This window comes from Pyrgilauda ruficollis, unplaced genomic scaffold (genome assembly GCF_017590135.1).
Source record: "Pyrgilauda ruficollis isolate IOZ18807 unplaced genomic scaffold, ASM1759013v1 scaffold29, whole genome shotgun sequence".
Taxonomy (NCBI): domain Eukaryota; kingdom Metazoa; phylum Chordata; class Aves; order Passeriformes; family Passeridae; genus Pyrgilauda; species Pyrgilauda ruficollis.
In genome coordinates, this window is record NW_024524266.1 from 12,988,049 (window position 1) to 13,000,991 (window position 12,943).

The window sequence follows — 12,943 nt, forward strand, 5'->3', positions numbered from 1 at the left end:
AGATATTAATCTTTTTTTTTTTTTTCCTGATAAGATCAAACAACAAAGGAAAGCAGGCTGTGCCTGCCAGAGAAAGCAGTGATGAATTCCAACATTTTTTATGCAGTCCTCAATATACCCAAGGTCCTGCCTTTTGTAGTTGAGTGGGATGAATGTTTTGCTCCAAGACTGTGGGAGAAATCTCCTTACTTAGGGTGAGCAAAAACTCACCCCCATTGCCCTCTGAGAGTTCATATGTAAATGATTACTAGAAAGTTCCTCCTGTTGTTATTGGTCTGTATTTTTCTCATTGATTTCAATATTCCTAACCCCAGTTTGTGATTGGTACCCTGTCCTTCAGACTCTGCCCCTAACCTATCCTATATCACTGATCCTACCCTGACCCTTGCCTTTTTAGTGTACCCCATACTTGGTTTGCTTTCTGTGCTGTTTGTTGTTTTTGATGATTAAAACTATCTTTTATTTTTGGGTGACTAAATCATGCCCCTCTCTTCATTAGTTTGCCACAGGACTTTCTCTGAATAGTCCTGAGGTGACACCCAGCCATGGGGTGACCCATCCAGGCCCGGTGTGCCACACTGCTACTCTGAACAAAGCCAAAAGCAAACATCAGGCAGCAATATATTCTCTCAGTGGAATTCCAGGCGCTGTGCAAGCCAACAAACCCTATTAATTTTTTTCAGGAAGCATACCTTGCTCCCTGGACAACATTGCTAACTTCCCCACCATCCTTGCTGTGCTGCTGGTGCCTGCTGTCTGTGTGCATTGCTCTGAATAAGCAGGGCTCAGTATCCTCTTTTACACCAGTTTCCCCATACAGCTTTTCTGCCCACCACATTTAAGACTGCAGGCCCCTTTTGAATGTGTCAGAATTGCTGTGTGATGTTTTCCATTTTTTTTTTTCCGGCTGGTTTCTTACAAACCATCAGTGGTGCTCTGCATAAGCATTCTGTATAACAACAGCTACAGGAGGGGAAGAACAAAGGAAAAAGTTGGTCTAGATTCAGATAATTATTCAAACAATATCATGTTAGGTTGTATAGCCATTTAAGAAAAGCAGTTATCTGGACTATTTGCCTTTGTAAATACTCTGTATTAGTCAGCAGATGGCATTCATTGTACATTAGCTATTCTACCAATATCACCACAACTACTTTAAAGCACAAAGCATATGGTTTCCTCAAAGAGACACATTATTTCCTCATTTGCAGTTCAGTGTTAATTGCAAACTATTTAGTGACAAACAAAGAAGGTAATTTTTCATCCCCATTTACTTTGAGTAACAGATTAAATAGAGTCTACCATTGTGCAAAATGTAAATAAGACCCATGACACTAAAAGGGTATTTAGGGTATACAAGCTAATGGAAGGTCACACGTTGGCTCTTGGCAGGAAACTCAACAGGACTGCTGAAATGTTTTGGATAGGTCTAATTGAGAGGTTCTAGCAAAGTGCCAAAAGGGGTAAATATCTTTTTTTTCCCCTTCAACATTAGTTAAGATAGCAAAAAACTCACTTAAAATGGCTTCAAAAGAAATTTTTGCATTTTCATTGTTAATGCAGGCCACACTGGAATGGTGACAACATACCCCAGCCTCACAAAAGTGCTGATAATCTGCACAGACTGCCCTTTCAGCATCTCTGGGGAGGAGTCTGGCTGTTCCACACAACCCTGATGCACACATTGTTCTCTGGCATGCCTTGAACCTGTGCTCATACCCATCTGTCTAGATGGCATAATGCCTGCTGCTCATAAGGTGTCATATCAGTTTTGATAGTGCATAAGTGCCAATTAAAGATTGCTTTTCAGCTACACTGTAGAAAGTGAAAAGTGTAATTTTCCTTTACAAGAGGAATGTCCTAGTGGAAGATAATGATAAAATGAAGCCCATGTCCCTCAGCTCTTTTGATTACAGTTACCAATAGAATTTTGGAGGCACAAAAAGCAAAATTAGCACAACAGGAAATTTGCAAAATTCCCATCTGGTTTCACTCATTTAAATGAATTTACAATACTTCATAGTTTTATTTCTCAAAGGCATCTTTTAATACAGAAATAATTTTACAAGTGATAATTTGCACACATGTACATATATATTTGCTTACACATGCAATTTATTTCCCTTTTTCCCAACCCCTGACATTTCATTATACAAATTCTTGTTTTAAATAGTCATGAGCAAATTTGGCATATTCCTGGTGCAAGGTCTTCAGACTGTACCTTCAACCCATTCACCAAATTCTGCACTCATGAAAAAATTTTAAGCAAACAGCTGTTACCAGGTATGTATTCATTTAAGGTAGGAGAATAAGTATTCCAACAGCTTTTCCTCATCCTCATTTTTTTTTCTTCTAACTGTTGCTTGTGATTTTCCTCAGACAGAATTATAGATGTACTTGCTTAGCAGGATAAAATCATCTACTTTTTCATTTACCACATCTCACAGAGAAGTCTGAAGTACAATAGGATTTAGTTATTCTGTGCTGTAATTAACAATTAGGTGTCCCAGTGTAACAATGAGGAGATAAAGCACTGTCCTAAATGGTGGTACCTATTGCACAAATCACTAACCCATATCCACAGGGATGTCACTACAACATCTAGATGCCAAATACCCTGGGTTCTGGCATGATGTTCTTAGCATGCACAGGAGCCAGTTGGCAGTGTGTTTGGGAGTCAAGCTTGATGAGTTTGGATGGCACACAGGCGCATACTTTACTTTCATAACATTATTTCATAGTGCACAAAGACCATGGTATTGCATAGGGGAGTTCCTTCCTGCCCACCTTTCTCCATCCTAGCAGGAGAAGGTTCTTCTTCTTCACATAGAGAAAACAGGTGAATGAGCTCACAGGAACCCGGGAAGCACACATGACAATGGTTATATTAATGATTTTCTCACAGAGGAAAATTTTTCTCTGAAGAACTAGATATTTGGCATCTGGGTGAAAGTCACCAAATCACTTGGTGTTTTTTTAGAAATTGGCAACACTTTAAGGGATAGTATAGTTAGTAGCTATATGCTTGTCCTGTACTTCCAAAGAATTTCACTAATGTCCATATGAAGTTTCTAGTTCATAATTGCAGAAAATGTTTTTTGCACTGAGCAAAACACAGAAACATTTCAACAAGCGTATGTCTAAAAGGGTTTTTCTTAACACGTAGGAGGCAATCTCAGAGCTTTGATGATGAGCTGTGCTATTTTTTTTAACCAAAATAGGAAAATTTTTAGCTGAATATACCTGACATCCAGGATATATGTAGCACATGGTACTGACATATCCCAGGTGAGGATATGTAGAGTATTTCAGGTCACTGACTCCAGTGTATTTCAGAGGTGTTCAGTGAGCCATGAAAACTCAGTCAGCATGATCACTGGTTGTTGATGTTCCCCATCACAAACAATAATTACAGCGGTTGCTACTGCAACCAGTTGGAAAATGCCATCTATGACAGGGACAACCATGTTGTCCAGGGGTAATGCCAATGTGTTTATTTATGCAAAACTTCTTGTTCTGGCCTGAGCCTGCAGGTCCAGGCCAGTCCTTTCTTTATTGTCATATATATCTGAAATTATTATCTCTGGAAGTCGATTCCTCCCACACAGGCCGTGAGGTGAGGTGTGTCTTTATGGTCTGTAATTACAGGGGATAGGAAATAGAACAAATAAAGCCACAAGCATCAATGGCTATCAGCTGAGACAGGGGAATTTTGGTCTCCAAAACCAGTTTTAGGCTCTGCAGGTTCCAAGAACATAAGTTATGACAGAAACAGAAAAGAGCCATCTGGTCCAGTTTGTCTGCATATTTGTGCTGTTCTGAATCCCAGCTCTTAATTTATTCTCCAAATTCCTTATTTTCTTTTCCTTCCACAGATATAATTTGATATTTGCTACTGAATGTACTACCATTATTTTCCTGGGTAATTTTGAAATTTTATGCCTGACCTCTGTGTGCATTCTCCTCTACTGTGTTCCACATGTGTTTTGCTTTTGATTCCTATTTTTTAGTTAGCATTCTGCAAAAGTTTTAGCATAATACTGGTGAAAAGTGTCTTAATACATATTATTGCTTAGTCTGGCCTAAGCTTTTGCAAACTTCTGTGATGTGACTTTTCAGACTGATCTATTTTTTGTAACTATAACTCAAAGGCCTTTTTTGGAACTGTACAATTTATTTGGTTATAGTCTTTTTATTCCAGCTCGCTGTTATTGTATTGTAGAGATATGTACTGTTATCTATATTCAGAAAGACCACCTCTGAAGTGGAGCAATATTACCAGATAACAATGTATTTACAACTACATGGTCTCCCTTTCACTCACATTCCTCTCATTAACTTGACACAAAATCCATTGTTTCAGAAGCTCTGGATACAAGCCTGGCTCTGGCACTATGATAGAAATATCTGAAATTCTGAACCTTTGAATTTCTGAAGCAGTCAGATTCCAGAATGACATGAAGGACATCAGACTACAGACAGCTGCATGTTATGGGAATATTTCCTTTAATACTAGTACAAGACAAGGCGATGGGTAATAGAGTCATAGAATATTCTGAGTTGGAAGGATCAAGTCCAGCTCCTGGCCCTATACAGGACACTCCAAGCATCACACATGTGCCAGAGAACATTGTCCAAATGTTTCTTGAGCTCTATCAAACTTGGTGCTGTGATCACTTCCCTGGGGAGCCTGTTCCAGTGCCCAACTACCCTTTGGTGAAGAACCTTTTCCTGATACCCAACCTAAACTTTCCCTGACCCAAATTTAGACCATTGCCTTGGGTCCTATCACTGGTCACCACAGAGCAGAGATCAGTTCCTGTCCCTTCTCTTCCCCTCACAAGGAAGCTGTAGCTGCAGTGAGCAATCCCCTCAGTCCTCTCCAGGCTGAACAGACCAAGTGACCTCAGCTGCTCCTCACACAGTTTCCACTCAAGGCCCTTCACCATGTTTGTTGCCCTCCTTTAACAGCTTATTACTTTTTCTAATATTGTGGTGCCCAAAACTGTTGACAGTGTTCAAGGTGAGGTTGCCCCTGTGCAGAGCAGAACTGGAGAATCCCCTCCCAGGTGTGGCAGTGGTGTTATTCTGTTTATTGGGCTGGAAGGTCATCCACCATTAGAAAAACAATCATCATTCAAGTTAGATGTGTTTAATATTAGAAAAGTGCCATGAAGACTAGCTGCTTTTCTTCATTTTTTCTGGTGTTGAGCAAAGGATTTTGATGATGTATGGATGAATACCTTTAGCCAAGAAATGAGTAAGAGATGGAATTTAGGTAGCATCATCAACATTTCCAATTTATTTGAGTTTTAAATTGATAGCTTTCTTCTGTATCCTTATGTTTACTAAAATTTTAAAGAACAACTAATTCATTGGAGGATGGATGTAACTCTGACCAGCTTGGTAGTTAAGACATTACAGGAAAGCCAGAATACCAAACTTTGTTCCAGCTCCACCAGAAGCTGAGTGCATCAGTGAATCCCTTTCCTCCTCTATGTCTCCGTTTTTCAATCTGTAGAAATAAAACATGTTCCACCTTTGATTTTTGCTGTCTAGTCTTCTCCCTGATATGTGAACTACCTTAGGAGTAGTCTCTTGACTAAAGGTGCTGTTTAAATGTTGCCAGGATTTTGTCCTGCCTAAGGGAAGACATCCACAGTGTTTATTAATAAAATCCTCACATCAATTGCTCTGATTTAGACTGCTAGAACATTCAATGAGAGCCATGTCACATGTTTTAAAGGTCATGAGTAGACTTTGCATGTACAAAATGTACAGTGAGTGGCCAGTCCAGGTGAAGATTACACAGCAGGGATGAGATGAGCTGCCTGTTTCCTTGAGACCTGGGGTTTGTTTCAATGCTTTGGATGCTTTCTGTATCATTTTTCTCTACACAAATATTACAAAGCTGTAAATAATTCTTTTGAGTCACAGACATTCATGGCAGAAGTAAACAAATTTGTTCTGATTTGATTTGGTTAATTTCTCCAGTAATGTTGCCTTTATATGTGAAATTTCTTTTTTGTAAAAGCAAAAGTGAGGCTGAAAAAATGTCTTTAAAAGAAGAGCACAGGCAATTTCACCACTTATTGTGCTAATGAGCCTCTCTGCAGACACACTGAATGTTTTCTGCAAGAAGTGGCCAGCAACATCAATATTAGAATAAAATACACTGACCTATTTCACTACAAAAAGAGTAAGTAAGGTGTAATTTATCATTTAGAGACTTTTCTTTATAGAGGGAGCTGAAGTTATTGTTTCAGTGAAAATTCACTGTGACCATAATCCAATTACTGATGTCTGTGATCTGCTATAAAAGAAAAATGCTCTTGATGGCAGCAGAATTCCAGTCATAGGCATGTAACTCATGTCAGCACTCCAATTAAGTATTTTGTGCCATGTCTCTGCCACATGTAGGATGCTGAATAAGCTTCAGCAAGCTGAATCTGAGCTGTAAGATTTCTCACACTCTTTGTTTTTGTTTTATTTTTTTTTAATTAAGAAAACCCATTGAGTACTAAAAAGTAACTGAAATAGAGAAAATCACATAAAAATCTTATTACTTTGAGATTGGTGAAGATGACGGCCTTTAGTGGAAATTATTTTTTTTTCTGTCACTCTGAACACTCTCTCATGTATAAATTTCAACTAAAAAATAATGAAATGAATGGAATGATATGTTATGAGAAATTAATTTGTGCTCTTTTTTATGTGAGCAAAGTAGGTAGAAGAAGAGTAAGCTTCATATGAGTTCCCCTTGTCAAGAAAGATGTGCATTCTTTTTTTTTATTTTGTATTCCTATGAAATTTTTTTCCCTGTATATTTCCAGTTCTCTGCTGTGAATCAAGAACTTATTTCCTGTCAAATTCATATTTGACAGGAATATGTGGAAGAGATTGACTAGATACATAAAGTCAGATAAAGACAATGAAGAAGTCAGATCCAGTATGAAAACAAGTTAATATGAACATTTTCAAAAGTATTTCTCAGAGAAAAAAAAGTCAGTAAGAATAAAAAGAACTTATTGTTGCTTCATCGTAAAAGTGTCTCTGGCCACAAAAAAAAACTTTATTCAGACCACAGATGTTCAGGAGTAAACTTGAAGAGCCAAAAGTAAATGGCAATTTAAAATGAATTTTTTTCAGAATCCCTTAACTCACTCCTCATTCTCAAGCATTCTGCAGTTTGTAATTTATTGCTCTTTGTAATACATAACTACAAGGCTGAAAATCTCTCCTGCTTCTGCTCTACAAATAAGAAATTGAAACCAAGCACTTGGAAAGTTTTGGTTACATCAAGTGGTGTCAAAGGAAAATAATTAAACTCAAGAATGGTCTTGCAGAGAAGAAAAATTTATATATTTCAAATAATTTTTTCAGTAAACTGAAAAAGATCTGGGAATAAAAAACTAATAGAAAGCTATAGTCTGAAAAATTGAAGTTGACAAAACTTAGTGAAGGCTGGATGTGTCAAAAATATTCGACACCATTCTTTTTGGAGGGGCATAAGCATCCTAGAGTAATTGTCAGTCAAAACCTGTCTTTTTGAGGAAAATTATATGTATGGCCTATGGACAGAGGGAAGTGTCCCTGGTACTTTTGGAGAGGCTTGTGCATGAAGAGAAAGCTGAGGGACTGTGAAAACCATACGTAGAGTCCAAGAGCAGACATGGACACAGGTGCCTCTTCACAGCACTGGCACTCCCACCCATCTGAATGCTGTGATTTCTGGGCTTGTTTTTTTCTTTTTATCTCACAAGTAACTATGGGCCAAACTTCTGAAGCTGTTCCATGTTAGAAGGGCTCAGGGCTGTGGGCTACAGTGGTGTTGCACAGAGTTATGAGTCCCGTGACAGCAGCGTGCTTCTACTTCACCCTCATGTCTGGTAACCAATGAGAACAGCTACTGTGGTAATCAACACACACTAGTTATTGGTCATCAACATGCCAGTAGTGTTTCCTGGGTAGCAAATAATTGAATGTTTTTTACTGAGGACTTCAACATTTAAAATTTTCTTCTTCTGTGCTACAGAAAACAATCCCTTTTTTTTTTTTTTTAATAATTTAATAAATTCACTCAAAGTTGTCCCAAATACAATCACGTTGTAGAAAACAATCTTTCCTGAAAAGCAAGGAGGAGAACTGTGTTGGGAAAAGAAGATCCTATGTGGCTATGGGGCATGCTTGCCTGTGAATTAAGAATTCACTAGCTGTGCTATTGACCATGGCACTGAAGTGAGGTCTATTAAAACAGTTAGTTTTTGCAAAACATCCTTATTTGAAAGGAGGTGGAAAGCTAAAATATCACCTGGAGATTGCAGGGAAGGAAACCTTGGGTAGATCTTGCTCTGACTCTGCTGTGGCTGTCCCATATGTCATCATTTCCCCTTCCAGCAATAGCACCAGAAATCCATGATTTCCAAGATCATGGTACAGGCCTTTAGCAATAGACCTGTTCCTTACTGCCATTTGTATATCTTTGCTGTTGGACTTGAGGACTGCAATTATTTTTGTCAAAGGAGCAAAAATATCTATCTGGGCTGTGATGGAGGACATGCTTCCTTCAGATAACACCACTGTCTATACCTTTATATACCTTTACATACCCTTATATAACTGTCCCTTACTGAAGCAAGATTAATTTCTACGCCTTTTTTCCCAGAAACAACTTTTCTGAGCAAACAGATTTTGCTTTAATTTCTATCTCTTGGTGAATCTTATTTAAAGATTTTTTCCTTCTAAACTGACACATGCAGTTATTTTGCTTCCATACATAATATGATTTCTTTTAATGAGAAAACAGGATTAAAAATTATTATGTAGACTGCCTTTTCTGTCCCACACTTATGTGTAAATAGTCAAACCATATTTGCAATCTCCTTCTACTCTCAGCACACCCAGGGTTTTCCTCCTCTGAACTGTTGTTATCAAAATATGCTGTACCCACATATTCATTTTTCTTCTTGTTATTTATTGGTATCACATATCATTTCTTGTCTAAGAGTTTCTGAATTGTCACAGAATAATAAAATACCTTAAAAATATATTGTTCAAAGAGCCTGGCATTTTATCTTGAAGCATGTCTAGTCAAGCAAATCCTCTGACTTCTATCTGGTTTTAGCTAAGGCATCAACAAATACCTCTTAAACACTCCTGCCTTTCATTTATCTTTCCTAGGTCAGCAGTCTTTAGTGTGTTGGGTGTCCTCACAATTAATTGCACTGCATTGCTGAAGATTTAAGATGCCTAGAGAAGTGTCAGCGGGCGAATGTAACTGGTGTCCTTGCGAGTGTTTGCTGCTGAACTGACTGGAGAGGGTCAGGAGAGGCTGTGGCTCTGTGTGCTCCCTGCCCTAGCTGAGCTGGTGCTGAGCTTTGTAGGAGAGCCAACTTCAAATGCACTTTGAGACCCCTTTGAGAGACAAGCTGCAGTATCCTGGATCCTGAAGAATTTTGTGGCAATCAGAGGTGCTAGGAAGAGCAAGATACAATCTGATTTCACTGCCTGGGACAGAAAGCCTTGTGAATGTCCTGTTGGGTTCTATAACCCAGACTGCACCCTGAACGCTGCCCTTAAAGTTCAGTGATTGTAGAGAACTGCAGCTGTCACATAACTCTGCTTTTTCAGCTACAAGTCTCTGACAGCCTGACCTCTTATTGCAGTCCTGAAAACTAAACTCCTCCTCTGGTCTTCTATCTCATGGAGTGTACCTTCTTGTGTCTGGCTTTTCTGTGGTGAGCATTGCTTTACTCCTAACTGCATCAATGTTGTCCAAAGCTGACATTCCTGCCTGTCACAGAGCTATTTGTATCTATCTCACTAGTCTTGCATAAGCAGGCTTTATATATCTTCTTTCTTTATTCTCTACTTCAGATATTTATAAGCAAACTGATTTTTTATCCTGTCTTCTCTTTGAACAGCTGATGGGTGGATGTAGTGTTTCTTTTGCCTTCTTTCTCTGACTCCATAGTCCTTCTAATCCTATTTCTGGCTACACACTGTGTATCCTTCTCTAACAAGCTGTAGTTCTCCTCATGCAATTCCTCCCAGTAACTTACTTTTTCCAGGAGGCACATGCTATTTTAAGAACTAAGCAGTGTCACTTTATGGATTCCTCTCATGCTTTTGACACAGCTTTACAGTTTAAGCTTCCATTGGGAAAACACACTGTCTGCTTGGCAGATGGAGTGGTAAGGGATTGTAAAAGGATGGGACTGCTACTGACTCTGGACTCTGGATTTTATACCATGTGTGCATGTCCTGGTTTTGGCCAAGGACTGGGTTAATTTTTCACAGTGGCCATGAGGGGACAGGGCCATATGGTCATGGCCAAGACCCAAATGTTATTCTATACCATAAAACATCAGTCTATAAACTGAGGGAAAACATCAGCAGCCTCCAGTGACTGCTCAGGGATGGCCCGACTCGACATCGGTCAGCAGCTGCTGGGGAATTGTATTATGTGTCACTTGTTTCTCTTGGATTTTATTCTTCTCTCCTTTTCTTTCTCATTGTATTTATTGTTGTTATAAAAGTTATAATTATTATTGTTGCCATTAATTAATATAATATAGGCATATTTATTATTTTTATAACATTTTTATTTCAATCCATGAGTTTTACTTTTTTTATTTGCAATTCTCTCCACCTGGAGTACTTCCACAGCATGGGAATCAGCCCAGATACAGCAGGAGTAACACCTGAACACATGGGTACTGAAGATAATTTCCATGAACACCTTAATTCAGACAAAAGACAGGTGAAAACTCTGAGGGATCCTGACAGAAATTAATTGTTTTGTAGCTCTGCAGTATTTTTTAGCAGAAAATCTGTGTTTAAAAAATTCTCCTTGAACACTTGTTCTACCTTGTTATGTGATTTCCAAGGGCCTAAAGTTAGAAACAAGATCAACAGTGATAAGAACCTGAATAATATGGAAATGACTGGAAAGGCTTTATTAGAGTTAGATTTTGGAGACCAAAGCAGTTCATTTTGGAGTCCTCTAGCCCACGGAGGAGAGATCTGATCCTGGGTGAGTGGTTAGGTACACCACAAGTGGGAACTATAAATATACTTTGTTCACAGCTAATCACTTCAGAGAGATGTGTGTGGTACAAAGGTTTGGTCCAATTAATACAGTCTGTTGACTTTCTATATAGAGGATTTAGCAAGGACTGTGATTAAGCTCAGAAATATATGCCCCTTGAATGATTTCTCTGCCTCAGAAATAAAAAGGAACAGGTGAACTTTTTTAATGGAGGAGAACAAATATATTAAAGCAAGATCTACTGTGCCTTTGAGATGTGTGCCAGAAACAAAAACATTGGAGCAGGTTGTTGTTATATCCAAACAATATATTAAATTACTCTGAGTATAGACACATTCTTTGTTTCACAACACATTTTATATAATTCTGTTTCTGTATGGAAATATGAATAATTTTTTTGTATTTACTGCTAAGGGACATATTAGGATGTCAATACCAGCAAAAGGAAGAAAGCGCATATCCATCACTTTTGCTTAGAATTAGTATTCTAATAAATAATCATGTTAGTAATTCTGGAGTAATTTCAGCTCCCTGAATCTTAAGAGTCCTTCAGTTATAAATGGAAGTCTGAGATTATATGTAGCCTGCTATGTTCCTTTGTAATGTGTAACATTTGTTTTGAAAGTCTGTCACTTCACAGGATACAGACAAGTACTTGCACATTAAACTCATGACATCAAGGATATACGTTTCTGTCTCAAAGAGATAGAATCCCATAGGAGTTTCATAGTTAAGGCAGTACATTTTTTCTCTTTCTAGAAATTTTGGAGCAAAATAGTGTTGAGACTGTGGGAGGAGTGTTGGGTGAGAAGAAACAAAGCTTCAGACCTGTAAAGACTGGAGAAGTTTGGTGCCCTTTATGAAGTGTGCCTCTGGGGAATCTCTCTTCTTGAAGGAAGCAAAATACATGGTTCCAAACTTGTAAGTAAGTCTCCATGATATGAACAGTACCATCTTAACTGCAGACTCAGAACTTAAGGGAAATTCACCCCGGGCTTCTGGGAAATGAATAAAGGATATTTCCTTTGGGGGAGGTCAGTTTGTGAGACTCATTACCTGTGAAAGGTCGGCACAGTGTGTCTAACATTGTTTCACATACACATCCATCTTAAAACTCATGGTGTGTAATATGTTATCAGGTATCCTAATGACACAGTTGATGATGTAGTTCTACACCAATCAGTTTTTCAGGGTTGTTCCTAATTATGCCAATGAAAGCAAAATTCTTGGATCTCTATTTCTGTTTGAAAAATTATTTGGTCTAGTTTCTCATTATTATTTCATCATTTACTCTCAGCAGCTTGAAGAGTAAATGTATAGATAATTTTTAGATATGTTTGAAAAATCTTTTCATTTTACATGTGGGGCCTTAAGTACAGAATCACAATTTTTTTTCTGATAAGCTGAGATGCAATTATGTTTTAAGGACAAAGATAAATATGTCCTTAAAACTACAAGTTCCTCAGCGTCTGTAGGGACAGGCTTTATTATTGATCAGACATGAAGTGTACTTTGGTACCTGACAATATTCCTCATATTTCTTAGAGAAACCTATTTGCAAATGTAAATGTTCTGTCAATGATAACTGAAGCCTGGGAAACATGTCAGCAAAACTTAATTTGTTTACTCTATGTAATTGGTTTGTTAATGAACTGTGTATGAACGGAGCGCAATCTCAGCATATACATTTTCATTATTCAGATTTATTTGTTGAAATGTGTTGTTGACAGGGCTTGGTGCTCCTTTGTGATTAACTCATTAAACAATTCTTTTACTTGGTATTTTTAAAATAAGTGGTTCTGCTTCAACACAAAACCGCATTGACTGGTTGTTCCTTTAATTTCTGAGAATCATATTTAAGCTCAAGATCCACATGGAGAGTCCTCAGCACAT